The sequence below is a fragment of the Crocodylus porosus genome, unplaced genomic scaffold (assembly GCF_001723895.1).
Source record: "Crocodylus porosus isolate Cpor-Errol unplaced genomic scaffold, CroPor_comp1, whole genome shotgun sequence".
Taxonomy (NCBI): Eukaryota; Metazoa; Chordata; order Crocodylia; family Crocodylidae; genus Crocodylus; species Crocodylus porosus.
The window spans coordinates 90,878,312-90,886,952 of NW_017728947.1; positions in this window are offsets into that span (position 1 = coordinate 90,878,312).

Consider the following 8,641-nt stretch of genomic DNA (forward strand, 5'->3'; position numbering starts at 1 on the left):
ACTGCACTTCAAGAGGGATGTGGACAACATGGAGAGGGTCCAGACGAGGGCCACTTGCATGATCAGGGGCAGCAGGGCAGGCCGTATGAGGAGAGGCTACAGGACCTGAACCTATTCAGCCTCCACAAGAGAAGGCTGATGGGGGATCTAGTGGCCTGTTACAAACTAATCAGAGGGGACCAGCAGGCATTGGGGGACTTCCTGTTTCCCCCAACACTACCAGGAGTGACTAGAAATAACAGTCACAAGCTGGCAGGGCGTAGATTCAGGCTAGGTATTAGGAGGCGCTACTTCACTGTCAGGGCAGCTAGGATCTGGAACCAACTTCCAAGAGAAGTTGTGCTGGCTCCTACCCTGGGGCTCTTTAAGACTAGGCTTAAAGACAACACCTTGCTGGGGTCGTTTGACCCCCAGTACTTTTACCTGTCAAGGCAGGGGTTCGGACTTGATGATCTGCTCAGGCCCCTTCCAACCCTACTAACTATGAAACATTACAGAAGTAAGCCATCTTTTCATATTTTAATAGCAATTTTTATAGGAAATGCTATGATTTTGTTTGGAAAAGATCACTAATTTCTAGTCTATGTATGTATGTTAATCTTACATTGCTTAAAGTAACTCTTAGTCAGAGGCTTTTCAGTTAAGCAACACAATGAATGGTGGTTAAGTATGTGTATCCTGGGAGGTATTACATGAAATCAGAAGAAGGGACGTTGAATACACCATAGGGCTGGGTTAGTTTTGTGACTTTACAGCAAGGTTACTGTGGCCAAGTCTCTTGAGCTAAAAGCCCTTTCACCTAAGTGGCACTTACACAGCTGTGTGAGTGCAATTTTCTGGCACTTAACACACAGCTTGAATTCTATTTCTACCCATATAGCTACACTTACCTTTCTCTTCCTGTCCAGGCATGCTCAGAAGACTCTATTCTGGCAACATAAGCTATAAGGTAAATTAGGATTGTCCAGGTAGGCACATAATGGTGCTTAAATCCTGAAATTTTGAATGCAATAAAAGCATCACGAGTACAGGGAAGAAGGTCCTCCCACCTTTTAGCCCAATAATACTTGCCCAGGGAAAAAGAGCCCCAACTTCTGGCACCTCTCAGTGGAGTTCAAACCTGCAACTCCCCCTTCCTAACAAAATGCTTTGACTACCAGGCTATAGGTTGGACATTGCCCAGAAATCTAAAGGTGGTGATTCTTTATCAAGATAAATATTCCTGGAAGACTATATTGAGCCTATTGTTCTTGTTATTTGTATCCTAGTGATCCCTGGAGGATCGTATTGTGCTGAGCATTGGCACCTCCAAACAGGAAAAGTAAATGGTGAGAAAGCAAAAAAGAGACCCAGAGAGGTTAAGTGATTTGGCCAAGAGTACACAAACAGGTCAGAGGCAGGACCAAAAATGCATACCTCATTCCTGAGTCTTAGTCTTATGCTCGCACTCTCTCTCTGTTGGTGGCTTGGTTTAGATGGGAATACTGGGGCCCAAAAATTCAGGGGACTGGAATTTTTAAATTAACACTAGCTCTAAGTTGTCATCCTTTATTACCTAAGCCCTAAGAAGACTTGCCAAGATACATCTTAGGAGCAATTACCTCAAGCTGTAGCAGGAGAAAATGTAGGCTGGAGATTAGGAGAAACTTTCTCCCTATGACGATGCTTATGCATTTGAACAGGCTACCTAGAGAAGCTATAGAATCTCCATTTTTGGAGTCTTTCAAAAGCAGGTTAGATAGATATTTAGGTAAGATGGTGTAGTCAGGGATGATCCTGCCTTGACCAAAAGGCTGGACATCATGACCTTATGAGTTCCCTTCCAGCTCTACTTTCCTATGATGCTATGATCTTGCTCTCAGTATTCATTACTATCATCATCATGGCCAGTTTTCCTAGCTGTAGAATACCAAAGATCAATACAATATACATACTATGCAAAATTGTTCAGTCGCAAAAGGAAATACCTTCACATATGAATGGCCATCATGAAGAAGTGGGAGAAAAACAGTTCCCCTTTGCCACAGAATCCAGGGCATGAAACAATGGGTTTAGACTGCAGTCAGGCAGATTTACATTACATTTCAGGGAAAACTTCCTATGTGTATGAATAAGAGGACAATGGAGCATGCAGCCTAGAGAAGCATAGGAATCTCCTTCATTGGAGATTTTCAAGAAAAAGCTGGAGAGTCCTCTGTCTGGGATGGTTTAGGAACACTAAATCTTGCATGTGAACTAAGGAGCTGAATTAAATGATCCTTCCAATCCTGTGATTCTAGTTGTGAAGTTGTAATCTGATTGTGGACTTTATTGCTACAATACCGAGAATTTTGTAAGTTTCAAAGAAGCACTGGCTGTTGATAACTCAAATGTCAAGACTAATGACAGAATATTGAAAGGGAAAGAAAACTACTGTTTCATTGCTTAAATCAATCTCTAATTATTAGGAATTAGAATCAGACCTTCATAGAGGACCATTTAGCCTACGTTTGCTGACTGTCAGGTTTCCCACACCTTCTTATGAAGTATCTGATTCTGGCCCTCATCAGAGACTGGGTACCGGACTAGATGCTGGATACTGATCGTAAGGACAATTCCTAATTTATAGAACTAAGAGTCTTACTGTGGAGCCCAGCAAAGTGTTGAAAGCTTGCAAGTCTCATTGATGAGGTTTGATAAGTGTGTGCTAGTGTCTGGCAAATTCATAACACCATTAAGCCATATTTCACACCAGTATTATATGATTCACTGTGCTAAAGATACTTTCTTCAGCAAGCTGACATCATGCTTCAGCTCAAATTGCCACTGTCTTGTGGTGTGTTTCTATTTCTTAATCCCTTGTCAGTGTTAAATACAATTGAATGAAGACTTTGATCTTAAGAACTAAACTGAATCCGTTGTATGTTTTATTTTAAGCCCCGTCTCTCTTTTCAGACGGGAGATGAATGACATAGCAATACAAGGAAGGCAGCAGCATAACTGCATGGGGTCCCTTGCTGTAAATTTGGGGTGACCTTGCTGTTAAAAAACCACAACAAGAATGCCACTGAGAATCTCTGTGTTTTTGGGATCTCTCCCCAATGCTGAAGAATACTTTGTTAGCCCACAGTCGAGCAGTCCCCAGTGTCTCTCAGGCTGGCAGGTAGGGCAGTCTGCTACAATTCAGTGCTCTACACACTCAGAATTGGGGACCATAATGAGCTGGTCCTCATACACAACCTGTCTACTTACCATCAACCTGAGAGACATCTTTCTTGGGTAGATCATGGATTTGCTGATACACTTGTGCCATCTAGTGGGTTTTTTTGGTCCCTGTCAAAATATCGGCTCATCAGAACCACAGAGAGATGCTGAAGTGGGCTTAGCTGGTTTAAATATGGGTCTGGGAGTCTGGACATGTGAACTTTGTTCTTTTGTCAATCTGGCTAATTAAGTCATGTAAAGATAGATTGATCATTTGAAACCTAAATAATTTGAAAGAAAAAGAGTTAAAATTGTTACAAGTACCATATATATCCTTGATGCCTTTCACAAATTAATGTTTTCCTTCTCTTGCTGCAGTGTAGAAACCCTCAGAAGATTAACGGAAAACAAAGGACTATACAAGAAGTGCTATTGAAAGTACATAATAATCACAACAGAACAATATTCTTTTCTATAATCTCTTTTTCTGTTTCTCACAAAACAATACACAGTGGTTTTCCTTCTGACGAAAGGGGGCAGAATGCTTGCCTCACATAGGTGTGCTGAGGCTACATTCCTTGATATTTTGAAGTGTTTTGAGATCTTCAAGGGGAGGCCAAAGGCATATTAAAAAGTAGGAAGGAGTTGAAAATGGACATTGTTTGATTCTTAAGGAAAATCAAGTGGAACCTGATTTACTGTTTTACTACTTCTTTTTCCAATTTAGTTGTACACTAAGGGCGCATCCAGGTGAGCACGGCCAGGTGTTATGTGGTGCCGCAAACACATCTGCAGCGCCACATACCTCATAGTCAGGTGTTCTCCTTGCTGCAAGGATGTGCTGCCTGAGCACATGCTGCTCTGTTTTTTTTTTTCCATGGGTTTTTTTGACCCCTGAATCCAGGGATCAAAAAAACCCATGGGGAAAAACCCGAGCAGCACGCTCATGGGCAATGCACACCACTGAAAAGCAGAGCTGCACTGCGGCTGCCAGCCAGGCTCTGCCCAGCAGGATTGTGGCTGCTGCCTATTCCCAGAAGTCTTAGAAAAATACAGCAACCAGAATTTTGGGAGGAAACATTTTAAATCTTACGATGAAGTTACACATTACACTTAGACCATACTACGGGCACTTTACCATGTGGATACTCACATTTGAAGTTCGTTAATTTGTGCAAAGTGCCTTTGGAGTGTCTGAAAGTTATGCCACTTCAAACAAAGTTTTTGCTCTGGGCTGTGCTACCTAGCTTGTCTTAGGGTAACTTTAGTTTGCTCCAGAGGTAAGGCAAGAAACCGTATTAACGCTTAAAATGCAACTTCTCACAGCATTTTCTAACTTTACCACCACTTAATAGACCTTGCTAATCTGTGACATAAGTGTAACATATAACTTCACCTTTACTTAGAACCTGACCCTCCACACCATGGAAACTAACACAGTCATGCCATAAATATAGAGGAATGAATTCATGATTGTGCTAGTCCAGTTATACTCCAGGGTACATATGAAGTAGCCCTCTTCATTTGTGCAATGGGGACAATATTTGCCTATATCAATTGGGTATTGTAAACTTCCTTTAATAGCCATAGCACATTTAGAGGTTTTTGCAATTAAAAAATTCTCAAAATAGAGATTATTTTATTTTGAAGAATGAGATTTTTCTTTTGCACAGCTACTGAGATTCAGGAGGTGGTTTCCTTATGTGGACGGCTAACATTTTTTTTCAGGGAAAATGTAATAGAATGTTCAGGTGCTGATGAAAGCGACGTACAACTCGATTCAGATTCAACGAACTGCTGGTGGAATCTAAAAAAAGAACTTAAGACTGCTGGATTTGAGTACAACACAGGTGGAAACATCTTTAATGCTGTGAGTGACCTGTAGATTAGCTGTTAGAGACTAATTATCCTACATGGTTTCACTCAGGATAAAGCTGCATAGTGGATATGGTAACTGCAGTTCTATTTTTGATACTGCCAGATGGATCTAAATTTTCAATCAGAAATATTGGTGGCTCTTCAGATTTACCTGTATGATGAAACAAACCCAAGTATAATAGTTAATTGTAGAAAGGAGGGAATGTGGGTAGTAATACTGATATTTTCAGAAATGAGCTGTAACCCATTAAACTTTCATTCTTATGAAGCTGTGATAGAACTTACCTCATATATTAAATTACAGCCACTAGGCAATAGCAACATAAGCAGAGCTGATGAATAAATGGAAGACAATTTCTGGGAAAGTCCCCAATTTTTTGCCACTATTTTGAACTTAAAAAATTCCAACCACTTTCATGTAGATCCCTGCTCTCCGTCCCAGCAAGCAGGGTTGCCATTCCACCCAGGAGAGGGCAGGAGACACAAAATATTGACCAAGGAGAGTCAGTTATACAAATATAGATAAAAGGATCATTTGAGTACCAGGGCACTGTAACTCTTGAGACTTTAATCAGTAGATGTTTAGATGAGGTGTTACTGGTACTGCTGATACAGGGAATAGTTGGGGTATAGCCCCAAAAGTTAACTTTATGATATTAGGGAGAAAGCTTATGTTAGCTAAGCTGATTCCTGAGGCTGAAGCATGCTCCAAATTTCTTAGGAAATCAGCCATTCAAGAGTCTCTCTCGACAGATGAGATGATAGTGGACAGGGGAGAGGAATTTTGTTGTTAAGGAAGAATGAAGCATACCAGGCTTTCATCCCTGTAACCAGAAGAGAAGCATTTCAGAAGCAGTTAAATCTCAAACAAAATTGATACATTTGTTATTTTCAAAAGTTGTGTAAATGTAATACTACATTTTAAAATTTAGCAGACAGTGGGCACATCTACATCTGCAATTAATGACCACAAATAAAATCTGGAGCTTATTGCTCTGGAGTTTTTTGCTCCCAGGTACACCATTTGAATGTACACCCAGGATCAAATAAGTCTGGAATATATTGCTCCACTATTTCTTTATGTGTAGCACACTGAGCCTGGTTGGAGCAGCCCCAGCTGACAGCAGCCCAGGACTGCTCTGACCGGGCTCAGTGTGCTGTGGAGTGGCTTGCTGGGGCACAAGGGTGCTTCAGTGCATGGCTAACTGGCAGGCAGCCCCTGCACTAAAGCACCCTAGTGCCCCAACCAGCTGGGCAGTGTCTACATGTGTGCTGCTGTGCACAAAAAAACTCCAGAGCAGGCTTGTACTTGCATTTACAAGTACTAACCTGCTCCAGAGTTTATTAGTTTTATGCACCCTAAAAGGGGCACACATGTAGATGCGAAGAAGTTTACTACAGATCTAATTAGGCAGCTCCACAGTAAAAGTCTCATGTAGACATGCCCAGTGTTTCTGTAAGAAGACTGCTATCAGTTTTGTAGTTCAATATGAAGGATATTGATAAAATCTATTTCATTCCTAAGTGTTGGGTGGTATGTGTGCATGCATGTCTGCATGTGTATATGTGTGCATGCATCTTTAAAATGAGACCATGTGCTGAGAAAAATGACAGGATTTAGTGGTAGTGCATCACGTGAAGAAGCAAAATAACTGAAACCCTACAAACTGGAAATGGGAAGATATTGGTAAGTAGGTTGTAATTACCCAGGCTGGAACTTGGGGGGCTCGAAGTTTAACATTCATGCTTTGTTATTTATTATTATTTGTGTTAGTGTATCATTTATTGCTTAAGCTTTCAGAAACCATTGAACCACATACCTAGAACATGGGAAATGTCTCTCGAGTATCAACTGTGTGTTGTGTGTGTATATGTAAGACAAAGATGTGCAAAAACCCTGGAAAATTTGTCACATCCCAAATCCGTATTACAACTAATTAATCAAGGAAGAAATAACTATTCATCCCATGACACATTATCCTATGAATACTTTTGATTCAATTTGTGTAGCTTTCCCTAACAGATTTTAGCCTGATTCATTCGACATGACAGATAATTTTCAGTGCCCAACCTGAAACACCTTGAAAAGGGTCTTTTTTCATATCTCTGGAGCAGGATTTGCCTGTTTGTTCTCTCTCGAAGGCAGCAGACTCAATGGAGTTCCAGTATGTGAACTGGGCCCCCCAGATACTATTGTGATACAATAAATAATATTCACTTTTAGAAAGTGGGAAGCCCCAGTTGAAATGTAGGCATCTAGTAGTTGAACCACCAAGTATCACTAGTTGCTTTTGAAAAATTAGGGTCCTTTTAATGCTTTGTTTTTAATTTAAAAAATGAGGGTGAATGTACTTGAAACTGATAATCAGCCCTCACAAGTGACTGTTTGCTTCTCTCAGTGGATTGCTTGGGGCAGCCAAGCATATATACAATGCTGGTATGTGCTTGGGCACTGGGCCTCTGCTGGGGGAATCTGTGCCATAAATTCAAAAGCCCAATTTGTTTTTCAGGGCTTATAGAATGGCTGTAAATATAAGGGAGAGAAAGGCAGCAGAAACCTGTACTTATGGCATTATTTGTCGCAGCAGGGAAGGAGTGCCTCCAGGCTGCTTGTTCTTGCACCTGGTAACCTAGCCGTGGGAGGCTTTCACTTGACACCAACTGAATATTGGTCTGATCGCTCATATATAAGAAACAGCTTTAATTAAAGTGTGGGAGTAACAAATAAAGAGATCTTCCATGGAGCTGCAGCATGCATGCCCTTCTCAGTCAGACCTCTCTATTTTTAGTGCTTGCAAAGATTAGCTTTATGGGCTTAAGCATCCCTTTTCTAGATTTTTAAAAGGACATTCAAGAAGGAAGAAACATGCTCTTGATCCTGAGTGCAACACTACCTCTGGCTCCTGTAAGCCCAGATCTGTGCATACAGACAAGCCTGATGTGTAACTGAATGTCACTTTGACTAATGGAATTGCTCTCATTAAGCATTATTGCATAGACCTTGTTTTACAGAGCAAGATGGAAAGTCTTCTGGTTATTCACAGTCTTGGCTCTCAATTCCACCCCCACCCTGTTTTGTTTTTTGCTGGTGACAATAGTGAGATGTCAAGAGAGGGAAAGCTGACAAATCAAGAGAGTAAGATCTTTTTAATTATTTTTTAAAACTTTTCTCCTGTTCACACCTTTAACTCAAACAGCGTTAAAAACTGCTTTTGTGAAATGTTCAGAGCCTTTGTATATTTACCTGCAGGCTGAGAATACTGATTTCTGGCAAAAATAGGGATGAGTATTCATATTCTTAAACTGTCAAGCTTGAAGAGGCAAATTTAAAAATACAACCCCCCCAAACACACCTTCCCTTGTCTTTCCTTTTCTGTCTCTATGCAAGGTATTTAGCAGCATTTTCAGGTTCATTGGAATCTGACAGACTGTGCTGTGAGCACTTCTGCTTTGGCCTCAAACTTGTACCCTTGGGACTATGAACTATGCACCTTAGTGCCCACACCATCCCAGACCCCCTTGTTTGCCTTAAAAGCATGAAACAAAACTTCCTCAGTTGTTTTATATTTGGTGGATAAGC